We start from the raw sequence: 27,253 nt of genomic DNA, 5'->3' as shown, positions 1-27,253 counted from the left end.
GTCGGAGATGACAGTTTTCTGATATGCAAAAGTTCCTAAAACACCAAAAATTATTTTCTTCATTTTGTTATACAGTTTCGGAAATGTTTGTTTGTGGTCGTTTTAGAATCTCCCCCAAGGGGTTATAAAATAATTTTTAATTTATCTCTCTCTCTCTAAAGATGGAAACAAATACAAAAGCCACAACACACAAAATGCCGAACGAGGTGGCTGGGAACAAGATGCCTTATGTCTACGTCTTCTTCTTTATCGCGTGGGATGTAGTCTCTAAAAATTGGATTTTTGTAGTCGTTTCAGTTTTGAGCGGAAGTGCGGAACTTCCGAAGAGAAGTCGATAACACACTGTAGAAAAAAATTTTCCCATTATTTCACATTATAATAGAACCCATAGTCCGAAAGACAAATGTGGCCCTCAGATTCCACTAATGTGGCACACGATCTCGAATTCAATTTTGATGAAAATGAACTATGAATGATTGCTCACGTCAGCATCGTTAGGTTTTTTTTTCCATGTACTGGTGATTAAATAGAGGGACACCTTTCCATTGTAGCTTCCATGTTAACCTGTCATGCCTTCTTTCAGCCCTAGGAATAGCCAAAAGTTTTTCTTATGCAGTATTCGGTATTGTAACTTCTACTATGTATTCTAACGGTTTCTGTAATTTAAATTGTACCACCATCTAGTGTAGATAGATCCCATGTATAAAAAAAAAAAATTATGTTTATTTTGATTTCAAAATTGAAATAATGCAATATGAAATGTAAAAAAAAAACATTTATAGTCATATATATATAATATATTTTATTTGGTGTAATGGGGCCCGTATAAAAATTATTAAACCAAGCAAGTGACCTACGAAACATTTCCAAATCACTAAAGTGGCCCGTGACAGGTTTTAGAGTGACTCAAGTGGCCCACACTCTCCAAAAGGTGGAGCACTCCTCCCTGCATTAGAACCTCTCTTAATTGGTTTACCTTTAACCGGATCTTTTCCAACACCGCCCCTCAAAATTCCCATTTATTATTTTATATTCTAAAAAAAAGTCTTCCAATCATCTCACAGTCTCTCTTCTCAGAGACATAAATGTTCTCAGTGCACCCCCTTATTAACCATTTAAAAGGCGGTGGAACAAATGGTGTACCACCTGTTTTTCTATGGGTTTCGGAAATATTTCTGCCCTTCAAAAGGTTAATCCACTCATGCCTCCCCCATGATAGGGCTGACAGATCTCCAGCCCGGGGGAGGGGGGGGCCCGAGACGATGTCTTACATCTTATTATTTTGTGTTTTTTCCGCGATGGAAATTCACTATGGAAGAGGGGTGTAAAAAATCTCGCCTAGGAACACACCAAAAATACCCACCACCCGAGCCTAGCCTCTGCTGCAGGCTGTTGGGGCTCTGGGACATAAGTCCCAGACTTATTCTTAGTTCCAGAGCTTCGATAAACCTATATTTTATGGTTTTTACTAGTTCTCGTATCCAAAAAAATTGTATCTTCTTCCGCGCTCCTGCAGGTCCTTCCCAGATTCTCTAAAGGGACTACTATCATCCGCTTAGGGAAATCGATCTAATTATGCTACCTCAGTATGTGCATGTTCCTATTCGTTGAACAAAAAATATAATCTCCTAATTTTCAATCACAATTTATTTACCTAGAGTGACCAGATGCCCCGGTTTTTCGTTATTAAATTCACTGTCCCGAAAAAGGTTTCGGGAAGCGTATTTGTCCCGGTTTTTCTTTGCGCAATCAAAGATCGAATAAAATAGATTCATTTTCAAATACAGTCCGTCCCGCTTAATTGGATAACGGAATTAAAATCCTCTGCAACCAAAATTTCTCCCATAAAGACACAATGTGTTAAGGTTCCCGCTTAATAGAATATCAGCTTTTTTCCAGCTTAATCGAATATTGCGATTCGCGCGACAACTGTAAATGTTTATTAACTACTATATACAAAATATTTTTATTAGATAAAACATTTGAAAATTATGGCAAATATATTGCCAGTTAAGACTGATAGAAAACCCAGACTTAATCCCGTATATACGGGACGTGCGACATTCATAGCTCTATCCTGATGTTCTACTCGTTTTGGCACCCTTGTGTAGAAACAGTATGGTTTCTTTTTTCACAAGTTTGCAATTTTATACTGTAATGTTCCCTCAAAAAGTGTTTCTAAAATATCCCGGTTTTTATTAATGGATTCCGTGCTTTGTCTAGGTTTTTAACATAATTTTACTTCGGAAGAGGTGACTGTATTGGAATTATTTATTGGAGGAATCCTCGATAAGCCTGATTTTCTTCCAACCAGCTGGTTATGCCGGTTAAGAGAGGGCCTATTATATTTTATGATGTCAATAGAAAGGAAAAGAGTTACACCGAATCCTACTTTCGTGCGTCAGGTGCAGCTCGACCAAGTAACTAACCTTGGGCGCCCGCAAAGAAGAGCGGACTTTTCTTCCATCTGAGCTAATAACAGGTTTGCTGCTCCAAGTAGTGTCTCGAAAACCGTTGAAAGAGAGCAGGGTAGGTAAGAGCAATTGGCTGTAGCAGTAGTATTGACGTCAGACTTTTGCACAAAGATGATGGATGCTATTTACGATAATTAAGTGATCTGGAACAGCGTCGCACGTTACTTGAGTGATTTACAAATGTGCCGCAAGGCTTGAGTGATCCGGAAATGTGTCGTGGGTTTCGTGATCTGTAGATGCTCCGCGGGTCGGGTGAGTGCTCTAGAACTGACGGTGATCTCTGAGAATATGCCACGAGTAACTTACGTAATATCTGGAAATTTGTACAAGACACTTAAGCAATCGGTAAATGTACCGAGGAATACCACTTGAGTGCTCTGAAAATGAGCTGCAGGTCACTCAAGTGATGTGGTGAAGTTCCAGAAAAGTGATGCTTATTTTATTTTTACAAAATTGGGTTTCAGGTCGCGCGGGCTATGGGTTGAGCCTATACGCTATAAAACGTGCTGTCATCACGATCCATACTTTTTGTGACTATGAGGTTGCAGTCTTCTCATATAATAGGTTGCACACAATAACCCCCACCGTGCACTAATCACATAGAAATATGCAAATGTTTTATTTTTTTCTCATAATCCTACACTCACACACTCATATAAACGATATATGTGTATATACGTACGGGACGCTGTCAAGTTAAGGTCTTCTTCCTCCCTTCATATATTGTAACATGTTTCTTCTATGTGCTCGGTGCTCCCAGTTATGTGCACACGTGTGGTGCCATAAATTGGTCACTCAGTCGAAAGAAGGTACAGCTGACGGGTTGAGCTATATGCTCGTTTCGCCGACACCACCCCGAATATCCGCGATCAGTCGCAGCTGCTGCCGCAACAATCTCGGCACATTATACCCCCTCAACATGGTGGGTGTCGTTCCGGAGAGATCACGCGCATTAAATGTAATAGGAGATGAGGGGCAAAAAAAAGTCGGATGAAATTATGAATGAGAAGTAAATTCTGACGTTTTCTTTATTCTAGAAAACGAGATGACATCGTAATACCGTACAATTATTCGGCACCACAGTAGGACCAGCACCACTGGCTAATACCGGTTCTGGCAAGCATGTCTTGTAATTTTTAGGCACCGGGCGTGACCCATAGGTTTAAGTCTGAGCATATTTTGTTCATTCATTCAAACCGAGCGCACACAACTCTGGTCCTATCGGCATGGGCAACTTACTACCGATTGCGTTGTGCCGGAAGTGCGGGTGTGTGTGTACCTGACAGTCTGAGTGCGCATATGGTTTTTTATGTGAGCTTTTAGTGTTGTCATCTATATTTCAAATTGTGAGCGAATTGTAATTATGAAATATTTGTGACGTTGTAGGCCTGTTGCTCTCTGTGGTTAGACTTTTTAATGGAGAAATCGGCTCTCGAAGTCCCAGCACAGGGTAGAAAACGATTATAATACACTACACCAACTTGAGTGGAAGATGGCCTTCTGATCGAGAGGGGAAAACATGAAAAAATTTACCATGGTAAAAAATGCCAAGGCCAATCAAAACCTTTTGATAATCATACCTTGATTGTGAAGATCACAAATTATTTTTTTCCCCCTTCGAGTATACCCTCACATCATGACGCTGACATGCTATTTTACCGCACGCCAACTTCGGTCATATCGCCATACGGCAATTCACTACCATTGGAGTTTGGAGGGAAATGAAGGCACCATCTATCAGTGGTCACCCCGGTTAAGAACTTGTTTTCTATAATCTTCTCCCAGTTCGAATCCTTTCCTTTATATCTTACCACTAGGTGGGCCTCAGGCCAGGATTTATTGAGTTGGCACTGAGGCTACAATTACTGCCGAACTTCAATTATTCCTCAAACTTTGTCAAGGAGGGTCCCACCGAGCCGGGAATAGTGATTGATTGCATAATGATTAGAAGAAATTAGAATCTACCCAGTCATTTGCACAACTATCGTGAGAGCGTCGCGAATATATGACGGAGAGGTGAAGAAACGCTTGTGAATGATCACTAGTGAGAGAGTAAAGCAAGAGAGCCACTGGTAAATTATGGAAGGCATTTGAAGGCGCGAATGTGAGCCTGTCTTCCGTTTGAAAAAATTCAAACAATTGTTATTTACAGTTAAAATATCGAAAACAGGTGGCAGCACCAGTATAACATGGGTGAGTGGCCCTCCATAGATATACAGTTCGGTAGGTGCTTGGTGTCGAGCTGTGAGAGCCAGTCAATCCTGCGTACCGCCTGGAGGCTCGACGGAGTCACCTAATGGTACAAACGTGTTACTCCATGGAAAAGTTGCACTCGATGGATATTTCCCTGGATAGAAATGAGTCACCATTCTCTGATAAAGAGGCAAAAAATAAGTATAACACGGAACAAGAAAACTCTGATAACAAATACACTTTGGGCCCACGCATTTTGGCACACAACAAGTTGTTTCTGCATGAACCAGTTCTTTTGAAATTCCTCAAAGGAATGCTTATGAGGTGCATGAACTGTTAAGAAGTACTAGTCATCGTTTGCATGTTACCGGTGAAATGCGACTAAGTAAAGCCACTGAACCTGAAGAACCAGATAAACTCAGGATTCCATCACTTATGCGATTTCGAACCTTCCCGAAGGATCGATGCAACCAGAAATCACACTCTCAGAAACCTTCACTGAAAACAACATAAGATCACTGCAAACGATTGTCGAGTAAGGTTATTGTAGTAAACAATGTTTAAGGTGAGACAGTTAGCTTGCAATGCGCATGTAAGGCAGCCAGTACACTATATCTGAGTAAAGTTATTTGCAAACAGTATCTGAGAAAGACCACTTGTAAACGATCGCTACGCAATGCAACCGGCAACCAATTAGTATGTAGGGCAGCTGGGAAACAATAGCTGAGTAAGGCCACTAGTAAACAATGACTGGATAAGGCAAATGGCAAACGATGACTGCGTGCAGCTGTTAGCGAATTATGACTGAGTAATACCACTAGCAAACGATGGTTGTTTAAGATCACTGGCAAATGATTTTTGTTTAAGATTCCTGGCAAACGCAGGCTGAGCGAGGCACAGTTGAATGATGGCTGGAACAAAGCAGCCATAAGTAAATGATAAGGGCAGTGACTTCGCGCATAAATGATCGCTAGTTGAAGGGAGCCAATGCGCCAAACGTTTGAGAACCACTGAATCGCGTTGTCATCGAAAACCTTAAATAGGAGGAACACTGACTAAAAACAAATTTAAAATTGGCGGATTTTCAAGCTACAGCTACGTGCACGTTCAGCAGTCAGAAGTATTTTTGTCCCTTTTAACGGTCCTTTGTAGATGGCGGTCCGGTGCAGCTGCACTTCTGCGCATCTATTCAAGTATAGCTCAGCTAACAACACAGCGTAACATTCCCATGCTGAACACGAGATGATTATAAATTATAAATTCCATTCTGTACGATCAATCCGGAGGAATTTAGATTTATGCTAATGAAGACAAAACGTGTCCCATCTTCAAATTACCCTGTTAGTCAATTTGAAGGAAAAAAGCACTCATTACCTTAATAAAAAGACGTTGAAGAGAAAGACACAGATATATTACATACGCCTCGTATCCATTATGAAGTATTATTACATATTATGTAGCATTAAATGGGATCCGTTATTAGCTCTCTTTCATTATGGAAAACCTCAGAATGTAATATTATTAATCCAAGACATGAAGGCATTAGAGGCCAAGAGCCAAAGCCATACGCGATGTCTTAATTATTTATTCATAATGACAGACTGGGCTCGGGCTACCAATTTCTTCACTTTTCCAGTCACGTTTTTCTTCGTGGATTTTGGACATGAGGTAATTCCCCCCCCCCCTCATAAGAAATCGTGTGATACGATGGCAGCCATCTTTCTTTTCTTTACCTTTCATTATCATTATAATCTCTATATAAGTTTCTTTTTCTTTTATGGCTTGTTTGCTAGAGAAGTATTTATAATGATAGTAGAAAATTGATTATGTCTCCTCCTCCTCTTTATTCCCCTTAACAGAGATGTTATTCGAAGGTTAATTGGGGTTAGGCGAGATTTCTTTTGTAAAAAATAATAATAATTAAAAAATGGTTTATTTATTTTCTTCTAAAAGCATTGGTTGATTAACTTGAATAAAGAGGTTAGGCGCTTTGTCAATTATTCAAAGTCTATTAATTTCATTTTTTTGTTTAACGACCCCTTGCACGAAAGCTTTTTTTTTTCTTTTTCTTTTGAAGGTAAAATTAAGATATTATTGTATTTGAGTGATTTTGTACATTAAAGTCTATATAAAAGGCTTTCGTGGTTTGAAAAGCCTCGACTTCATCGTTAGAAATAAGAAAGATACACGATATCTGTCATCGGGGTTACCTGTATCTTGACCTTGGTTTCTTCATTTCTTGGCCGGTTGTTGGACAAGAAAATATGATGCTACGTGTAGTTTGAGCACCACGGTGCTATATAAAGGGCTCGTTTCTTGTGTCAGATCTCGTACTAACGTAAGTTATTGATAGATTTCCCAACACTCCATTCAAGTTTTCAACCAATATTCAAGGGTTAGCGTCACGCCAATTAGGGTTTGCGTCTATGTTGCCATTTGAGTGCTCTTTTTTTTTCTGACGGGAGGGAGGGAGAACCTAGAAGATGCTGTTGTCTAGAAAAGGGTTAAATACCCCTCATCTAGCACGTAGTTCAAACTTGAACCCAGAGGGATCGAAGATAGGAAATCCCAATAAGTATTGAGATCAAGATAGATTCGCATTACATTGTCTCAAAATAACGGTATGACACACGTTAGGGCCATTGCAAAACATGGGCACGCCGAGGCAGTACCAGGAGTCCATAGTGTATGAAGGCACGCGTTGTGATTGACACCAGTGCAGCAGTCTGGTAGAGACCCATTTCAACTATTTATACTCTGTCTATGAACTTCTATAAGAAAATAACTATGCTAAGGTGACGATTTATAATGTCATGTTTACGGTCAACATGGCATTACGATATGGCTTATATAATGACCCCTTGCACAAAAACCCTTTTTTTTCTTTCTAAAGGTTAAATTAAGATATTGTTGTATTTGAGCGATTTTGGACATTAAAGTCTATATGAAAGGCTTTCTCGTGATTTGAAAAGCCTCTTCTTTATCGTCATAAATAAAATATACGCGATATCTGTCATCGTCGGGGTTACCTGTATCTAGTCTGAGGAGGCTTTCTTGATATTGGTTTCTTTATTTTTTGACCGGTTGTTGAACATGTATGCTACCTATAGTTCGAGCACCACGGTGCTCACTAAAAAACTCGATGCTTACGTCGGATTTCGTACTAACGCAAGTTATTGATCGATTTTCCCCACACTCCATTCAAGTTTTAAAGAACCATTCAAGGGTTTAGATCACACCGACTGTGAGTTATGAGTGTTTTATATTATAGAGGTGCTGCCATCTGCCATTCATATTTTGAAATGAAAATGACAGATTCCTGAATTTTCGTGGTATGCAAGTATCGGGTCTGCCTGCTATTTGCGGAAGCTCTTTTTCAAATGGGGGGACCGGCTCATTAAGGTGACTGAAGATCGGCCAGAGATCGTAACGAGATACTAGAGAAATTCTAGTTATATTCTGAAAGATGTAAGCCAGATATTCACAAAAATTTAATTGGGTGAAGTAGGTAACATCTGGTTCCTTCTAGAAAAATGTCAAGGGAGCCACTGACAAAAAGTATGAGCCCCATCAACATCTCTGGGGCCGCGACACACACCTTGAAAACAATTGATGCAAGCATTTAATCAATTAATTTTTTTTTTTGAATCTGTGCTGTAAGGTAATATTATCAAAGTCAATGCATATTCTGACATTCTGGGTGGCACTAGTTGTGTCTCCATTTAAATCATAGGTAAACCATATTCATCTACGAATGTAAGCTTAAGTAAAATCTGTATATGAATTGAAAATAAAGGGCGTAACAAGCAATATTAATTACCCGCATCTGTAGAAAACCTTCAAAAAAGGGCGAATCTCTGTAAAATACACTTCTTTTCTGATATGAATGATTATTTCACTATTCATAAAAAAAAATTCAATATTAATGGATAGCGCGTAAAGGCAATCTGATAGCAAGTGTATTATGCCAATGTTGTAATAACACAGAGTTAATTATACTCATTTAATTACAAGCTTCGCATAAAAATAGAATTTTCAAATATTTAAAGACGATTTTATTTTTTAATTAAATTAAAATGTTCAAGTTATAAATAGCAATCGATCTTTATCCAAACTTTCTATTCACGAGTGCTTATTATTATAGGAAATTCCTGAAAATTACTACATAAACTGTAGTAATTTTCAAACATTATTTGTGTATTAGATATTTTGTGTACAAATAACAAATACCTAATACACAAATATAATGGCGTTATGTTAAATTAACAACAAGGGCTTTACTAATTTCTTTTTACAAATTGTCATTTCAAACACGAAGTTAATATTTTGTTACATAAAGTAACTTCATCTTTCATTTTTCCAAAGTCCTCCTTAATTAATTTGGTTCCACCTCTTCAAAGAAATGCCATAAAGATTTCATTAAACTTTTCCCAACCCAAGTTCATACAAAATATCAATTTACTCCGAAAATCTATCTTTTACACAAGATCGAGGGAGGAAAAAGAGAGAAAAGCGAATGTCATGTACGTATTAAACTTTCTTATAAGTCGAAGCGTTAATTTTTACATGGGCCGAAAGATCATGTATCAACCCATTTCTCGAGTTTCGAAAACACAAAAGTTTTTAACCCTCACCCCCTCACCCCCAAAAACCAACTAGTCGAAGAGAAATTAACAACCGCTATTAAAGGACACGCCAAACTTGACAAATCCAAACAACCTATTAAAACAACAACAATAACAACGAAAAAACATTTCTACTCATAAAACTCCGGTAAAAGATATCATGTCGTCAAATGAAAAGAGGGGTTCAAGTCCGGCACATACACAAAAATTTTCTCTCTCGGGAAAAGGCATTCTTTTGCCGAGGTCCTAATTAATTCATAACCTATGATTAATTCATAAACTTGGCGTAAAAATCGATTAATTTATACGGTTTATTCCTCCGTCGTCGTCGTTGGAGAATCTTTTGGAGAAATCAAAAAATTAAAATATAAAAAGAACATAAAAACCCCTCACTCTTTATCCCCCCCCCCCGCGCTCCTTTTTCCTAATCACACGTCGAAACTAATTATCAAGGTTAATTTTATAAACATCTTAAACACCCGCAGCTAACATTGACAGAACAAGCTGGTCGCGATGTCAATTATTATCAAAAGAGATGTTTGTCTTTCTTCTTATTTATTATTATTTATTTATTTTCTTTTTTTTCTTTTTTGGTGGGGGTAAGGAAGGGGGAGGGCTTTTCTAGTCTTTTGACACTTGTATTGCTTGAGAAAGAGAGCGGAGAAAACGGAGACTCTCTCTCTCTTTCTCTACCTTCAGAATAGCTCCGGGTAATACAGAAAATTAGTTTCCTTTTAATTAAAGGACATATTTTATACTTGGAAAACTAACGTTTTGTTTCGGTTACGACATTATTTTCAATAAGTCCTCTCTCTCTCAAACAGAAACACGAAGGGTGGAAAACGTTCGCAAAAGGACATTAACATTACTTGTCAAGATACATGCGAAAGTAATTTTGTATCTTAGAAAACAGCTTTTCTACCCCGGAAGAAAATTTTTCTTCTTCTCCTTTCACCTTTTTTTACTTCTTTCCTACCTATTACTTCCTCAGGAAACAAGATACTTCCTATTTACTGAGACATTCACGACTTACCTTCCGCCGTCGTCGAACGAAAACAAGGGAAAACCCCATATTAAGTTTTATTTCGAATGAGTAAATGGGAGAAAGAGAGGCAAAAGATGTTGTTCTCTCTCTCTATGTTGTGAGATCTTGAGATTCTGAGAAAAGAACTTGAGGAAAGAAGAAGGAAACAGATTATATATATATATATATATATATAATGCAATATAAAAGGAGGAGAGAGGAAATTAATTCGAAAGGAGAACAAACAACACGCGAACGTTCGAAACTATCTGGTACATACTTCATCCGATCCCCATAGGAAATGTCAAAAATTGCGTGAAAATAACGTTTCCTTTTATGGAAAATGATGATTATTACTTCATTTAAGAAAGGAAAAATTTGAGTTCTTTACGGGTAAGAATTTTCCCCCCAAGTTCCCGGATGATGGGATTCTGCTCTTTAAATATTTTTACTTATTCCGATTCGTACGGTGTAGCCTTCCGTTATGGTTGGTATTTTTAATTAAAGTGAGGGACAAATTATATGTAAAGTTACTCTTACTGTAGAATGCTCTCTCTCTTGTACGACAGCTGTTGGTAGAGGATGAATGAGGCTAAACACGATGCTTTTTTCAGAGACTTGGACCTAATCTCTGATGAGGGGTCGGACAATGGTAGAGAGGGAGAGAGAGAGAGACATAAAACGGAAGGGTGGATGTGGATGTGTATATGCTAATACGATGATGAGGTGAGGATGAAATTTTAATTCTCGTGGATGCAGGGAAGAAGAAAACATCGAACCATAAAATTAAAAATGCTTGTTGTCGATGTAGCTTCGGAGATTTATCGCAGCCGTTTCCAACCCTTCTAACCAACCTCTAATAACAGTCATTCAAGAAATAAGGAGGGTTTATTGCTGTCAGGGTGGGCTGGAAGAATCGATGTAAGAAGTGGAATTTGAGAAAGACATTGGGGAGGGGGGGGTGGGGGGGGGGGTTAGGAAAAGCAGCCATTCAAAGAGATGATATGAAGCTTTACAAACTCACGGATACGAGACATACGTAGTTATGTATATGCGTGTATATTTCCACAATTTGCTCTCTCATTTCGCTAAGAGAGAGCCGTCTTTCGCAAGTCGTTTAACTTCCACCCTCTTCCCACTCTTCTTTTGTCCTTCATAAAGCGATGCTGGCTCCTCCTAACGGAAACTAAAGTGACTATTAACGTTTTATATTAGATGGTTAAATTGGTCGTAAGAAAAATACGGTGAATGTCACGCTCAATAAACCTTCTCCGAGGTCCGTTCCTTTGTCGTTCGCGTATCGCGCTTTATGCATCCATTATGTTACGTGTGCATTAAACACACGGTGACGTTATGCCTTAAGGTTTCTGCCATCAGAGAGGCATTACTCAGAAGTTAAGCACCTACCTTTAAGTTCTTCCTTTCCACTAACTTTTACTTCATTTAGTATTAAAGATATTGAGATGGGAGGAAAAGTCATAAACATATGCTTTTGTGACGAAGGCAGGGAGAGAGAGTCTCTCACTCTATTACGAATCTACAAATAATCTCTCACTCTTTCCTTATTTCCTTGTAACTGGGTTTTATGATGTTTTATGCATTTCTTCTACGACTCTTTCAGTGTGTTACATTAATATACATTAATATATATCTCTCTAAACATATTTTTTTCTCACTCAGGTGCCATTTTTCTTCTTCATGCAGCACAAAGTATTAGTGAATTTTCGATGAAAATATCTCTAACGATGATTACTCATGATTACTCATTTTTCACGACTCCCCGCAAAGACGAGTTATTGTTATCAAGTTTGAATCCGAATTCAGTCTCGGAAGTATATTTTTCTTCTTTTACCTCGCATGTTTTTTTTTTAAAAATCTATCAGAGGTGTGGATTTGCAGTAGAATGTGCGGTTTTTCAACTTCGAGGCGTGAATGCGACTTAGTCTCCTATTTGAAGAAGTCTCTCCGTAGATCTTGGACACGATATTTACATAACATGAAATTCAACAATTTGCCATCAAGTATTTAAAATATGTATAAAAATATTTAAATTTTACTCCAAAATATGAAAGGAAGATGGCAGCATCAGCAGAACACGAAACAAGCATAACTCTGACGACGTAAATACGTTAGGGGCCACACACACACACTCTCTGAACACATATTGAATCATGTATCGATTCGTTAGAGATTCCGCAGAGGAATGTGTACGCGGGGTGCATATACGGTTAATTAGAGGAAGTGAAAATCCGGGAAGTATAATAAACGGGAATTTACTGAAATTCACCGAAATGGGAATTAGTGAACACAGCCATAAAAAAGTGCGACAGACAAGATATTCAAAGAACGACCAGCTGTAAGACTGCACAAATTACAATCATAAATCACGGATTTGATTCCGCAAGCACAACAGTCTCTTGATACAAATACAAACACAAAAGCCACAACATGCTAATTACTCAACGAGGTGGCAGAAAAAAAGATGCCCATGAAAATATGGATGTCAAATAAAACCAAAAAATACAGCAACCCAATATAAAAACATGCACCTCGAAAACAATTAATAATATATAATGTACTGCCCATAAAAAAAGAGATTATGGTTTTCCTTATCTAAGTATGGATAGAGCTTCTCGATTTATCCCACACGATATGTTTATCGTATTTCCTTTTTAAACGTGTCAATTGTGTTAGAATTCACCACCCCCCGGATGTAAGCTATTCCATTTACTCACCACCCTATTAAAGAAAAATTCCCTGCGGCATCACAACCTAGAATTATCCCTTACCAATCGATATTACTACCATTACTAAACCACATGCACCTCGTCCATATTCCTCTGCGGAACTTCCAACGAATCGGTGCATGTTGGAATGTGCGTGTCCGTGTTGTGAACCTAATATAAAGTTTGTTCCGGTGTAATGCTTGTTATGTGTAGCTCTGCCATCTTCAATCAGCTTTTCTAACCATGAGTGAAATGCAATGGTTGAAGATTTTATCATTGTAGGCCTGTTGCTCTCTGTGGCGAGACGTTTTGTTGGAACACTCAATTGTGACGGTGTACTATTAACTCAGTGTCCATCCCATCCATGTCCTTGAAAAATTTAAACACTTCGAACATATCCAACTGTGAGGAGAGTTTTAGGTAATGATCATAACTCTAAGAATAGAATAGTTAGCAACTAAGAATAATTATAGTTAGTTTAATAATTCTAGTTATCAAATAGAATAGTTAGAATAGCAACAAATGAAATTCTATTGAATGAATAGAGCAAAATGAAATCGGTGCAATAATAGCAATTGCAAAAAAAAAAGGCAAAAAGTTTAAAGCAGGAGTTGTTTGGTGCTCCACGGACCCTCTGTGCAAATGAGCCGAAGGCCATTCAGCCCCTTCACAAAATCATATTCAGCACATAATAATACAAAAACAATAAGTTAATTGTTTTCTTTTTCAAGCTCACGGACCCTCCCTCTTCCCAGAACCTCTGTAAGGACTACCAAGTGATCCGTGGACCTTTGAAGGATCACTGATTTAAAGCAATCAAAAGGACTTCACGACATCGCTAGTATAAATTTCACAACCATCACGAAGGGAAAAAAATCAACATAGAGATAACTCAATCCCATAATTAACACAATAATTACGAATTATTAGCTTAAAACAGGGATCGCGGACTCAAACGCAACAAAGAGCCAGTCACCCAAAAGAAAAAGAAGAAAAAGAGAAGCATTCAATAATATTTTGCGTGTCTGGATTATACATGAACCAAAATGTGTATAAAGTAAAATTAAGAAAAATGGCGGGCCTCCCCCCCCCCCTATCGCCGGGTCTTCGTGTAAACAGATGAAGAGATATAATAACAAGTTCAAACTCATATTTAACCACCAATAAGTCCTGCCGTCCAGCATTTACAAATTCATATTATTCATATTTGAAACTCAAAACCATAAAAAGTTGGAAATCCATACTACAGACTGGCTACATACCGGGTACGAAGCTTTTGTGAGCCGCGTACCTGTGACAATCAGTTCACGACTCGGCTGAGAACAAGGGTGTTCAACATCTTGGAGATTGCGGGGCCACTCAAGTGATCTGGAAATGCACCACGGATCATTTAAGTGATCTGGAAATGCGCCACGGATCATTTAAGTGATCTGAAAATGTGCAGTGAGTGATTTGGAGAATGTGCAGCGCGGCCACCCGAGTGATCTGTAGATGAGCCGCGGGCCGATAAGTGCTCTAGAACTGTACCGTATATCACTTAAATGCTCTCGAGCTGTGTCACTGACAGCTTGAATAATGTGAAACTGTGCTGTGGGTCACTAAAGTGATCAAGCCGTGTTTCACTTAAGTGATCCAGAAATGAATCGCGGGTCACTTAAGTGATCTAGAAATGAACCGCGGGTCACTTAAGTGATCTGAAATGAACCGCGGGTCACTCAAGTGATCTATAAATGCTCCACTTGGTTCATTTTTGCAAGGTTAGATTTGAAATCACAATCCCTATCAGATAACTCTAAGGGCAACATTTTGCCCGCGGGTTATGGGCAATACCCATACGACTTCGAGACAATTTTAAACTGAAACTGAAACCAAAATTTCCCAGACATTATATACGGGAACTTTACAACAATTGGGAATCATTAGCAGAAATTTTTCAATGTGTGTCAGTGGTTAGTTATATCAATTTTAATATCAACACATCATTTTTTATTATAAAAGAATTATAAGAACAAATTGCAAATCGGCTTTGCAATAAAAAACATTTTTTTCGAGATTCCGGAGCACTCAACGAAGAAGCCCGTTCTAATTTTCTCAACTTCCCGAATGCGTCATGACTTCAATGTGAATTTTCAATTCGTTATAAACTCGCAATTAACAGGAAAAACTGAACTCCACACCAGAAAAAACTAGTCGATGAGATGATTAAAGACGGGGGAAAAACCCCATTAGCACATAAAAACATATCATGTAGTACTTGTAAAAAAAAAAACCGATGTTTTCGAAAGACTCCTAAATAAACAAATGACGCAGCACTTGATTTTGTGAGTCAAGTATTTATTTCCCTTTTAGTATTCGATCTTTTAATACCACGAAAGCCCACGGGGCCTAAGAACAGAGCCGTCTATTCATTGGATGATCGCACAAGGAGAAAACAAAACAAAACAAAATCTTCGGCATTTAATTGTAGTAAAAATATTCCTATTTCCATCCATTAATCTCACTCATAGATGTCACGCCAAAGTGTAATAATATTTCTCATTCTAGTACCTTTCTTATAAATCCTGTTACAGTAAGTAATTAAAACGTGTTACGCTACATTACACCGGGGAACAACACAAAAGAGAAAAACTCAACCAAGTACCACTTGACGTATATTGAGAAGTTGTATTAATGTCACACTAGGGGTTTTTTGCTGATGAGATATCGCGTTACGAAATATCGGGTCGACAACCAAGTCCAAATATGCTATAATTCGTGTTGTTCGCACTCCGCGCGCTTATAATGAGTGAATTCTCCGTGTCGGAAGTGGTACTCTTTTAGTAGTTGTTGACAACACATTATCATTATGGGATGAATGGTGAAAACTCGCGGTACAGATGTTGACGTTTTAAGATTTCCTCTGCGCGTTTTCAAGACTTAACCGACTAACTGATGCTTCGTTATATATTTTTATGATGTGTCATTCCGCTGTGGGATTGTGTTGATGTTTCCTGTGTCTAGGTTTTTATTGGGACTGTGCATTTCCAGTTGCACTCATTCCTCGATGAATTAAGACTGTGATTGAAGATTTTTCCCCCAAATATCCTATGTCTGATCGTTTATCTACTATTTTATTTAAGGGGTCTCCTACTTTTTACCATGGTGAAAAACTATGCTCTCTAGTAGAAATATCATTAAAAATACTATTTAACTATTGATTTATTTAAAGATTGAAATTTAATTTTGAATAAGATAGAGTGAATGAAATCTCGATCTTTTGCTTCATTTCACAAAATGAGCAATGTCCTTTAAATTTTAAATCAATTTTTATGTCATTACATTGATGTAATGCTATTTTATCAGCCCACAAGCTGTTTTTAATGAATTTTTGAAAATTCGCAAAAAAAAAAAAAGTAAGTATTAGAGATATATGAAACTTTGTTCTGACGTGAGATAGTATATATAATCAAAAAATTTGAAATAAATCAATGGTTAAGTAGTATTTGTAGTGATATTTCTACTAGAGAATAGTTTTTCACCATGTTAAAAGGTATGAGACCTACCTTAAGAAGATTGTAACTGAACTCATTGGCGATGTGCGTAGCATCTGTCCCTGTATGAACCTATTTAGTCTCTGCAGCCAGTGAAACCAGGAATTGTTTTTATGCGCTCAATAAAGTTCCGCTGACACCCGAAACAGTACTTACATCGCCTGTGCAATAGTTCTACGTGTCCTCATCCTCCTGCATATGTTACGGTAAATGTGATAATTTCGGTTATCATGCATCATTGTTTTCCAAACTTTTAGTTCCATGCCCCTTGTTCAGAATTTTTTATCCTCTCGCCCCCGACTGAAGCGACCCATAGGATCCAATGATATACTCGTCGCTTCTATCGCCTTCCCCCTCCGACCATTATATCGCCCACCAGGGGGCGATATTGCCCACTTTGGGCAGGGACGTAACTAGGATTTTTGCCGCCCCACAACTTTAAAATTCGATAATTTTGTAATGGTGTTTGTTCCCATCTAAAACTGCCGCCCCTAAAATTTTTCCACCCGGGGTAGTTTCCTCCTGTCCCTTGTTACGCCCCCCCCCCTCTAGTTACGGCCCTGCTTTGGGAAACACTGTTATACATATTAGTCGTTCATCATGCATAACCGCTGAGCATCTTGGTAAGTTTTCATAAATTTAAATAAATTCCTCACCTTCAATTTATGCATAGTAATGCGTCGTTGGTAAATTTGATAAATTACACAAAATCAATTACTTTTACCCGCGATTCTGCGTAGTACCCAAGCGTCGTTGATGAACCTGATAAATACTGAAAACATTTTTTCTACCGGTGATTATTCATAATACCCAAGCATCGCATCGTTGGTAGTTATTATAATCGTTCATATCTATTAATCGTTCTATATGATATGCTGTACATGAAAATTCGTGCACACACACATGTATTGTATCATTATATCGAGGTACGATCGTAAAAATCTGTTATCATCACATCGAGTTCCGACTATATGAATCACACTTACTAGACTCATTTGGAATTTTTTTCCTATTTATCAAATTCACCAATTGGGCTAGCGCATAATCACAGATAAAGGCGATAAATTTCAAAGTATTTATCAAATTTACCAACGACGCTTGGGTATTATGCATAATCGGCGGTAAAAGTGATGAACTTATTAAACTTACCAAGACGATTGGTAAGTATGCATAATAACCGGTTATTATGTTTATAACATCCTTCGGGAAAGCCCAAAACGGCATAAGTTATAGAAACCTGGATGCATCTGTTTCTTCAGGTGCCACAAAAGCAGGTATATCGAAAAGCGACACAAACAATATAGTTCCCGCCAGTGTTCGCCAATACGCACCTAGATGCGGGATTCACGAATCAAAATTCAATTTTACTCCGAATATCGTTAAGGAATCTTTCAAATTTTCAATAATTTTTTTGTTGATAGAATCACTGTATTTCTGTTGTTTTTTCCACATAAAAAACCATACCCCACCTCTTTCAAATGTAGTACTTCTTACAATTATGGGGGGGAGTGAAATTGCTCTTAAAAATTATTTTTGGGATAACACTGGTTCCCACCACCCCTTTCTTCCCCACTAAATTATTTAGAGGTTATTCCGAATAGTCGGACAAATACACGGGATTCAAAAACATATGAGTCGTAATTATAAGATGCCTAACGGTAATATAGGCATGTACGTAATACTTTCATTTTTTTTTTGTATTTCTCTTATTCCGAACGCAATCCAGTATAAATGGCGGCTATATTTTGCGCAGCAATCTTGAATATTGGTCAATTATTATTTTCTCTGTGACCGGTTCGCTAAATTGTACCGAAGTACAGTATCTTTAACATTCCGATGTTGGCGCCTCAACAACAATCGTGGTATTGGAGCTGTGACATCCACGATTATTTAATTAGAAACGCGCTTTCTCGCTTTGACCATGCGGGAAATAAAAATATATATATACGCCGGAATTTTGATTTTCTTCTTTTTTTTTGCCTTCTCTTCTTTCTTTCTCAACCCTAACAACCCAGTTACGATCGCAGTGCCACAGCCTTCGCTATACAAAACCCAAACGTCATAGCTCAAGTCTCTTGACCGTCTATTCATGGGTCCTTGGCTCGCAACGAAATTTTTAGGGATATCCGTACACATTGGTGGGAAATTTCCACAAACCACTCAAGGACACACATAGCACGTGGATGTAGAGGCAACTTTAATTTTTTTTTTTTTTTTTGCAATCAGATTCTATAATTCTTCGATTTTAATGCTTAGTGATAATAGTGATAATATATATACGATTTATAACGAAGCCGAAATCATTATCAACATTTACCCATAACATAAGATGTTGGAAAAACTCTATTGATTTATCCTTTCTCCTGTTGTCAAACAAACTTATAGCATTACTTTTACGCTTTTGATTTTAATTGCAAGAGTCAGCGAGGGTCAAAAGCTTGGAGATTACTTTACTCAAAAGTAATTAAAAATTACCCCTCGACTCCCCAAAAAGCAAAAACCTAAAGAACATTCACAAAATGTTTATGGTTTCAACAAAATGCCACTTCGCAATCAAATTAATTCACTTCACCGTCAGGCCGTGAATTAATTACACTCAACTGTGCGAAGGATTATAACACACACATACACACACAAATGAGGCCACCTTCCATGATTGCAATTAATGGTTCTTCTACCAACAGCACATTCCAACAGAATCTCTCTCTCTCTCTTCTCCTGCGCACCACGAGCCTCCAAACATCTGCCAACAAAACGTCAACTCGAGAAATTTTCCAGCGATGAATTTAAAAGCCCCCCACTTTTCAGTGTTAAAACCCATACTTTACGCCCTAAATTAGATTTTAGCGAGAAAATGGGGGGAAGGGCCGCCCTTATTAGCCTTATTCATTTATTTATACACGCTTTTCTTTCTCTTTTTTTTTCCTTTTCCATCTTTTACACTTCATTGATTCCTTCATAATATGCTATAATGTGGCATTTCTTATTTTTTTAAAGGCGAACGTTCGAGCAACGCTTGGAGAGCTCCTTAATCAAGCGACTTGTAATCATGTTTTAAGATGCTATTCAAAACGAGGGCGAAGTGAAGGGCGCGCGCGTGCGTGCATTACGCGAGTCATTTGGCCGTTAAAAATTAGGCTCCTATGTGTGAGTGTGTGAATAATATTTGCAAGGTATGCCAAAACACACACACACATAGAAAAAAAATTTGAATGTGTAATTTGCTTTTATTTTATCGCATATTATATTTTTTCGTACGTAGTTTTAGAGATTTTTGGAGGTAGAGAATTTTCACGTATTTCGTCGAGTGTTTTTCCGAGAGGAGTAGTACGTTCCCCGCATAGAGCACTCGCTCATCCGTACACGTGCGCGTGGTGTGGTACACCATTAATAACCTTCTAAGTACCTCGTAGGGGCCATTTGATGACAGGCTGAAAGGTAATATAGAGAAACAGGTAAAATTAATGGGCAATAGGCTGCGGTTAATATGACTTTGTGAAGTTTCCCGGAGAGCTAGAATGTTATGCAGCACCAGTAGCTTCTCTCATCCGCCATCTACATCGCTGAACACGGCGAGGGTAACCTTTCCACCGGCAAATGTGTGTGTGTGTGTGTGTGTATGGTGAAATGTCTCTCTCTCTCGCCCCTTTTGGCTTTGGATAGGAATGTCCGATATCACTGCCCATGATTTTTATATAGACTGCTTAAGTAGGGAAAATATTATGTGAAACGTTAGCGAAATCTTTTGATTCGGCCGAATCCACGCATTTCAATATCATTAGATAGATTCATATACCGATTTATGGTAATTTTAAGGATTCTAAACATTTAGTAAAGTCGAATTTTGTGGTTCCAGGTATTGGGCGGGACTTAAGGGTGCGATCACATCATTCCGCAAATTACTGGGGAGTCTGCCATCTTTCCCAGGTGTATTTGATTATTAAGCCATCTTTCCCAGGTGTATTTGATTATTAAGCCATCTTTCCCAGGTGTATTTGATTATTAAGCCATCTTTCCCAGGTGTATTTGATTATTAAGCCATCTTTCCCAGGTGTATTTGATTATTAAACCATCTTTCCTAGGAGTATTTGAGGGGGAGTGAACTCGTCATCCATCTTTGAGCAAGTATGCCGCTCCAAGTTATAATTCTTTGAAATATTAGGCCAAGTGGGCGATGGAATTGTCCGGGGGGTCAATAGAAGCTACGGGTATAACATAGAATCCTATGGGTAAGCTTGAGTTAGGGGGGTGATAAGAGAAACATATTTCTGAAGAAGGGGCGATGGAACAAAAAGTTTAAAAACTATGTTTCATGCTAACTCATTTACCATCTTTGAACAAAAGTGTAACGACGGTATTATTGCTAGAACCAATCGCTGTTCCCTATCCCGCTGGTTTTTTTGTTTTTTTTAATCGCTTTCCGAGACCTTCAGCAGTAAACCTGTTCTCTGGTACGAGTCCACTCTTTTTTCTAGAAGCCTTACTATAAGTGATGTCCTGGAAATCATTGAAAAAAAAATGAATAGGGGACAATGATTGGCTATAGTAGCCTCGGTGTGGTCGTGTTGGCATCGCGCTGGACTCTTATCACGAGGATTCAGGTCCGAACCCAGTTGGTTTGGTCAGTGGTGGTAGCAGCAACATTTTTTCAACTTCAGGGCATGAATGCGAGCTGGTCTCCCATTTAAAATATCTCAGTAGACTGCAGGCAGATATTCAACATGTTGTATTCACGTAACATGAAAATTCAAGCATTTTACCCATCTTCACTTCAAAATATGGAAGACAAATGGCGTAAAGTTCGGGCGTGTACTAACTCGTTAGAGATTCCACAGAAAAAATGTGTACGAAAAAAGGTACACGTATGGTTAAGTAGTAGTATAGCAGTAATACTCAAAGATGGCATATGAATCAGCCTGGTATTTCAAGGACCTCTAGATTAAGCCACGTATCAATACATATAACAGAAATCAATTCCATTTTGCGAGTGAATATCAATCTATCGGATTATCTCTCCTAATATGAATAATACTGGTTAAACATAAGATGCCCTCTGAATATAATAAAAGTTTTATGAAAATATGTTCTTAGTGAAATTCATCATCATAAATAAAATAAATAATGATCTAATAAATTAGCAGGAGGCGGAAAGATGTTCGCTTTTTCTTTTTCTCGTTGGATATGGAATGAATTTTGATGCACGTTGAAAAATGGCTCATGGAAATATCATCACCATCATCATATATTCGATGTCTTAATTCGTTTTCAATGTAACTCGAGATTAACAGATACTCGTGGGCGAAATATTAACATTTGCAGCCCACACGCACGCGCATTGCATACGGGAAAAAATATATGCACTATATAATACATCCATAAACAATATATCAACCAATCTCATGTAAAAAAAGTCGCATGTTCGCATGCGTCGGCGTCGTTTCCTACGATCAAACCTCACGGCCATTTTGTTTGTAATTTTTTTTTTAGTTGCAGCTTGTCATCGAAAGACTTATGGCCATTTGTTAAGCGTAGAACTGGGAAAAAAATTATAAACATAATTTGGAAGGTGCGGCAACATTATAAAGCAAAATAGATCGACCGCTATTCGTTTTTTTATTTCATATTACATCACAATATATTAATTATTGAATTACGATGCTAAATCATACTGACAGGAGAATAAAATCAAACTCGCATACAGATTAGCACAACCCTTCAAAATTTCAACTTAGTATTTAATATACAATAATATCATTAAATTGCGCATTCTAATAAATGCTTAAATTTTAAAAACCCAATATGTAGGCACATTGTAAAAAAATTGAAATTTATATATCATTGATGTTTAATAGAAATGGATTTACAAATAAGAAATTCCAATTTTCAAATTTTGTTTCATACGTTTTGTTCGAAAAATATACTGTTAAAACTTTAAGTTTTTTTTTTTCTAATTTTCCTGATCCGCATTATAACTGCCACAGTAGAAAACAACACAAAGCCACAAAAGAAATGGACACCTATTTTCAAGAAGAATATTTTTTCCGATTTCGTGAGCAGGATGAATGATTCCCCCGCACCCCCAACAGAAAATAATAACAATAATAATAGAAGAAGGAAGAGGAGGGGGGGGGGGCTGTCATTTTCTGTTATTTATGCTGTACTCTTAATGGCATAGTGGTATGCTCCCTCGAAAGGGAAAGGAGAAACAGAAACGTTTTCTCTCTGCTTCTGTTATCAGACTTTGAACAAAAGCTGACTTCACCCATTGGCAGTTGACAGAAAGGACGGGGGGGGGGAGTGAAAGGAGGACATGTTATCAGATGAAGAAAACTTACAACTATATCTGGGCCCGTCAATGCCGAAAAGAGAGGGTTTTAAGAACTCGAGATAATATTTCTTGATTGCCAAAATAAAGCGCATCAAGTTAGACGGAAAATCTTGAGATATTGTCGCTGTAGGACTTAAAATAGCTGCTAATTAGTACAAATACAAGGCCACAAGAAGCAAAATGCCCAACGAGGTGGCTGAGGAAAAAGATGTCCATAACAAATATGGATGCCATATATTTCTAATATACAGCAATTAAAAATGAAATTTTAGAAACTAAAAACTACAGGCCTTTATACATGATAACATATAATACAATGCCCATATAAACATTTATGGTTGTCTTATTCTAAGTATGGATAGCTTCTCGATTTACCCCCAACATGTTTATTTTTATTTCTTTTTAAACGTGTCAATTGTGTTAGAATTTACTACTGAGGTAAGCTATTCCATTTAATTCCAATCAAGTCACAAACAGCTCACTTTTACATTTTAATGCTTGATTTTTTTTCAAGCTGGTATTTTTTTATAGTTAATGACACGTATTTGAAAGCCGGAAAAATCATTTGCAAAAATCTATTTCGAATTTTAATGCTGATACAGGGATTTAAAGAGGACGTGCAAAGCCACAAATCCCACATAAAATAAATTTGTTGAAGTAATAAATCTTCTTTGTAATACAAACTATTGTATAAAAAAAATTCGGGTTGCAAATTCAAAAGTAAAAAGAAAATGAAAGTGCAAAGAAAACAAATTATCGAAATCACAGCCACGAATTGTCCGCAACAAAGAGTTGTCGTAAATTGCGACATCTGCCAGGAAGTTCAAAATATAATGTGGAAAGCCAATGATCACACCTTATGTGTAAAGGCAATCCTGAACATTGGTTGCAGTAGGCTAATGAACATTTAAGGATCCCTTAGCACATATGCGAATCTATCCATTTAAGAGTTAAGCGAAATCATATTGATATTCGAATCTTTTAATAATAATACTGAAATACATCGGAGATATTTCCTTAATGACTCAACGATCAGGAACGAGATATCCCGGTCCTGTACAACTGGAAGAAATGAATCCACTCGAGCTCTCTCGCCCTCCTTTGGAATTTTTCCCTGTGAAAGGGGAAATGGTTTTTTTTTTTTTTTTTTTTTTCATTTTCCTTTAACTCAGCATTATCTTTTCTCTCTCTTGCTACTGTTTGACGGTTAAAAGAATATAGTATTACATATATAGGGAAGAATAGCTGAGAGAGAGGGAGAAAGAAAGCAAATCTGCTCTCCTCTAGTGTTTTTTCCTTCATTCCTCTTGTGTAAAGCCAGGTTTTCCTAGAAGCAAGTTTCTACACTGCGTGCAGCGTGAAAACTCTGATTGGTCAAAAAAACCTGAATTTCAAGTTTTTAACCAATCAGCGTTTTCACGCTGCACCCGGCGCAGAAATTCTACTCTTAGGAAAACCCGGCTGAAGCAATACTAGCAGTTTCTCAGAATTATTTTCGATCGTTCAACTACACACCGTCGTCCGAATTTGTTGCCAAAAGCCTGTGCATAAAGGGGTTGATAACGTTGGCGATTGTTATAACGACGACGTATTATTGCGACCGTTGTATTAAAACGACTGGTACAATAAGTTCCAATTTTTTTTCCTATTCATCCCGTGTAATTTTTCATTCAATGTAACGAACTACCACTTTACCGTACATGCAGCTCGTACGCTGGCGACATTTTCCTTCATTCCTCATGTGTAAACATATTGCGACCAGTTTTTGAGAATTATCTCCGATCTTTTAAATACACATGTCGTCGTCTGAATTTGTTATGGGATATCGAAATATAACTAACTACAAACATCATTCAATCCAATACAGCGTCAGAACTTAAACCTGCCCCTCCTTTTTTTTTTGCAAAAGAAATTTACAAAATTCGTGTTTTCCGTATTGTCAAATTGTGTTAGACCGTGACCTTTAATACTAAAGAATTTGGTAACATACGTTCATATTCGGGTAATCAAAAATTATAATTTTATCTGCATTAGCTCACATTTTATAACAAAATGAATAATATAATTTTTTATTCTGTCCAAATATTGATTCTTTAAATCAATTTTTTTTAAAACGTTCGATATAACTATACCCCTATCCGTTTTCCGTGGAACGAGGTGGGGGGGGGGGTTCGGTATAACGAACGTCGACTGTACTTGCTCAACACATGGACAACTTGGACAAAATCTTGCCGTTGGTGTCGTTTGATGTGGCCCGCGGCCTCATATCCGATTTTAGTTCCTTGACTGGACTTTACGGCATTCCTAGGATGCAGCGGAACACTATTTGAGACGCAATTTTTTTACGTTTATTTGCGAATAAAATTAACCCTCTTTGTGGTCACGTATATATTTGAATAGGCATGGCACATACATGGTAAAAAAATCGATTGGGCCTCTACCAATTTAATTTTTCAATATTTTTGGTATTTTAAGAAGTGCATCTTTTAGTGGTCATCACAAAAAAATAAAAATAAAATACAGCTGTACATATATAAGCACAATACTTTTTTATTTAGAAAGAGTTGATTCCTTGCCAGTGTCATTTTTTGAGATCTGCCGAAATTTCACGTATTCAGAGATTTATAAAATTACACCAAACTGGAGGAATTATATATTGGAAATCAAATTCAAGGTAAAGCTTATTCAAATTTTTCAAGCAAGATTTTATATGTTTATAGATAACATTAAAATCAAAGCAAATTGTATATTTTACCTTTACCTTACCTTAATGTGTTAATCTGTTAACCATTTTAGCTGATTAAAAAAATCCACTTTAATTAAATTTAATTAATCCATTTTAATTAAAAAATATTTTTATATATTGTTTAAATTAAAAAGACTGCACCAGTTTAGATCCGTTTTTGTAAAAAAGGAATTTAGGGTTGACATGACAAGTCAAGGGGAGGGGGGGTGTTGGTGATATCCCTTATAGCCATTCATTCATACTACATAAGCGCAGTTCACAAATCCACCACTAAACCTTATGAAAATACTATTAATGCAAATTAATTATATAGTGGCATCTCTTTGACCTGGGTAGTTTCCAAAAACCTGATTTAAAAAAAAACCATTTCCTTACTGGACGTTGAAATTAATTTTATTATGTTACTATCATAAATGCCCAGTAATTGATGATCACTTTTTTTTAATTTATTCACCCAATTTCTGGATATGTAGTTGTAGTATTCATTTATTACAGTATTTCTCTATGGTGTACTTACAACTGAATATACAATTAATTTGTCTAATTTCTAAATATCTATAGAAATGGTGAAGAATAAATTCCTGAATTTGGTGATTCAATGTCGAATTGGTACACTAGAAAATTTCTTTTTTTATTCTATTTTATTAAGCAATATTATATAAGGGCCGAAATGTAAGGCATCGTCGCATCATCATCATCGTATAACCAAGCAGCCTTCTATTAAGACGTCACGCACTAAACGAGGGATGATGAAGTGATTGCGTTCGGCCCCTGCTCCAACAACAACAAGACAAAGTGGTTTTTTTTTTATTCTACTTTCTTATTTCTAGAAAAGCCAAAGCTCATGCGATACGCACCGGAGCATGTTTGTTGAAAGTCCATTATCATTTAATTGCAGGGTTCGACCCACTTGGTACAACCATAGCCAAGCTCATATATGTTTATTAATAACAAAAAAAACACACACACACAAGAAAACCAGCAGTGTATTTTTTTTCTCTTCGGCCGCTTTTATAGACAGTGATATGAAATGATGATAGGAGAAGATTATTATTATAAGGTGATGACACGTCTTGATGATCCCTTCTGGTAGATAATGAAAAAATAAAGGTTCATTTCGCAAGCGTAATATGGTACGATAATTACATTAATGAAAGGAGCTGCTTAACGCTACCTATTAGTTTTCCCGAGATAGCCCACACAGCTGCGTTTGTATTTATTTATTTATTCATTTTTATTCGTGGTGACAAAACTATGAGTGTATTTTGTTCTATGTGTTGAATAAATATTACGTTGAAAACTATTATTTATTCGGAACGTTATGGACGATACTTTTATGATGTAAGTGCCACATTGTATACGTAATAAAGTAGATGCATCATTTAAATTTATGGCATGGAAAGAAGTGCTAATGATACGATAAAATATTTTTTTCAAGCTTCATTCTTCTGTTACTACCTATGTGTATTAGAAAATATCCGAAATACAGGAATTAATGTGAATTCTCAACAAATTTGTGAGGAATTCTGTTGTCATGTCATAAAGTTTGAAAAATTGTTTGACGTATACCACGGCGTATGTGATTCCTGTAGTAATTTTTCATATTG

General features: G+C 37.2%; 1 protein-coding gene across 1 annotated transcript in view; it reads right to left on the bottom strand.

Moving 5' to 3' along the window:
* Nucleotides 1-27,253, bottom strand: part of LOC149083385 (homeobox protein DBX1-like) — a 92,404-nt gene that overhangs the window by 52,537 nt on the left and 12,614 nt on the right. The window lies entirely within an intron of this gene.

The sequence above is a fragment of the Pholcus phalangioides genome, unplaced genomic scaffold (genome assembly GCF_987345545.1).
Source record: "Pholcus phalangioides strain wild (caught in Gottingen) unplaced genomic scaffold, Ppha-v1.0 ptg000009l_1, whole genome shotgun sequence".
In the NCBI taxonomy this organism is placed as follows: Eukaryota; Metazoa; Arthropoda; class Arachnida; order Araneae; family Pholcidae; genus Pholcus; species Pholcus phalangioides.
Note: the sequence above shows the minus strand (reverse complement) of the source record. Positions and strands in the feature narration are given on the sequence as shown.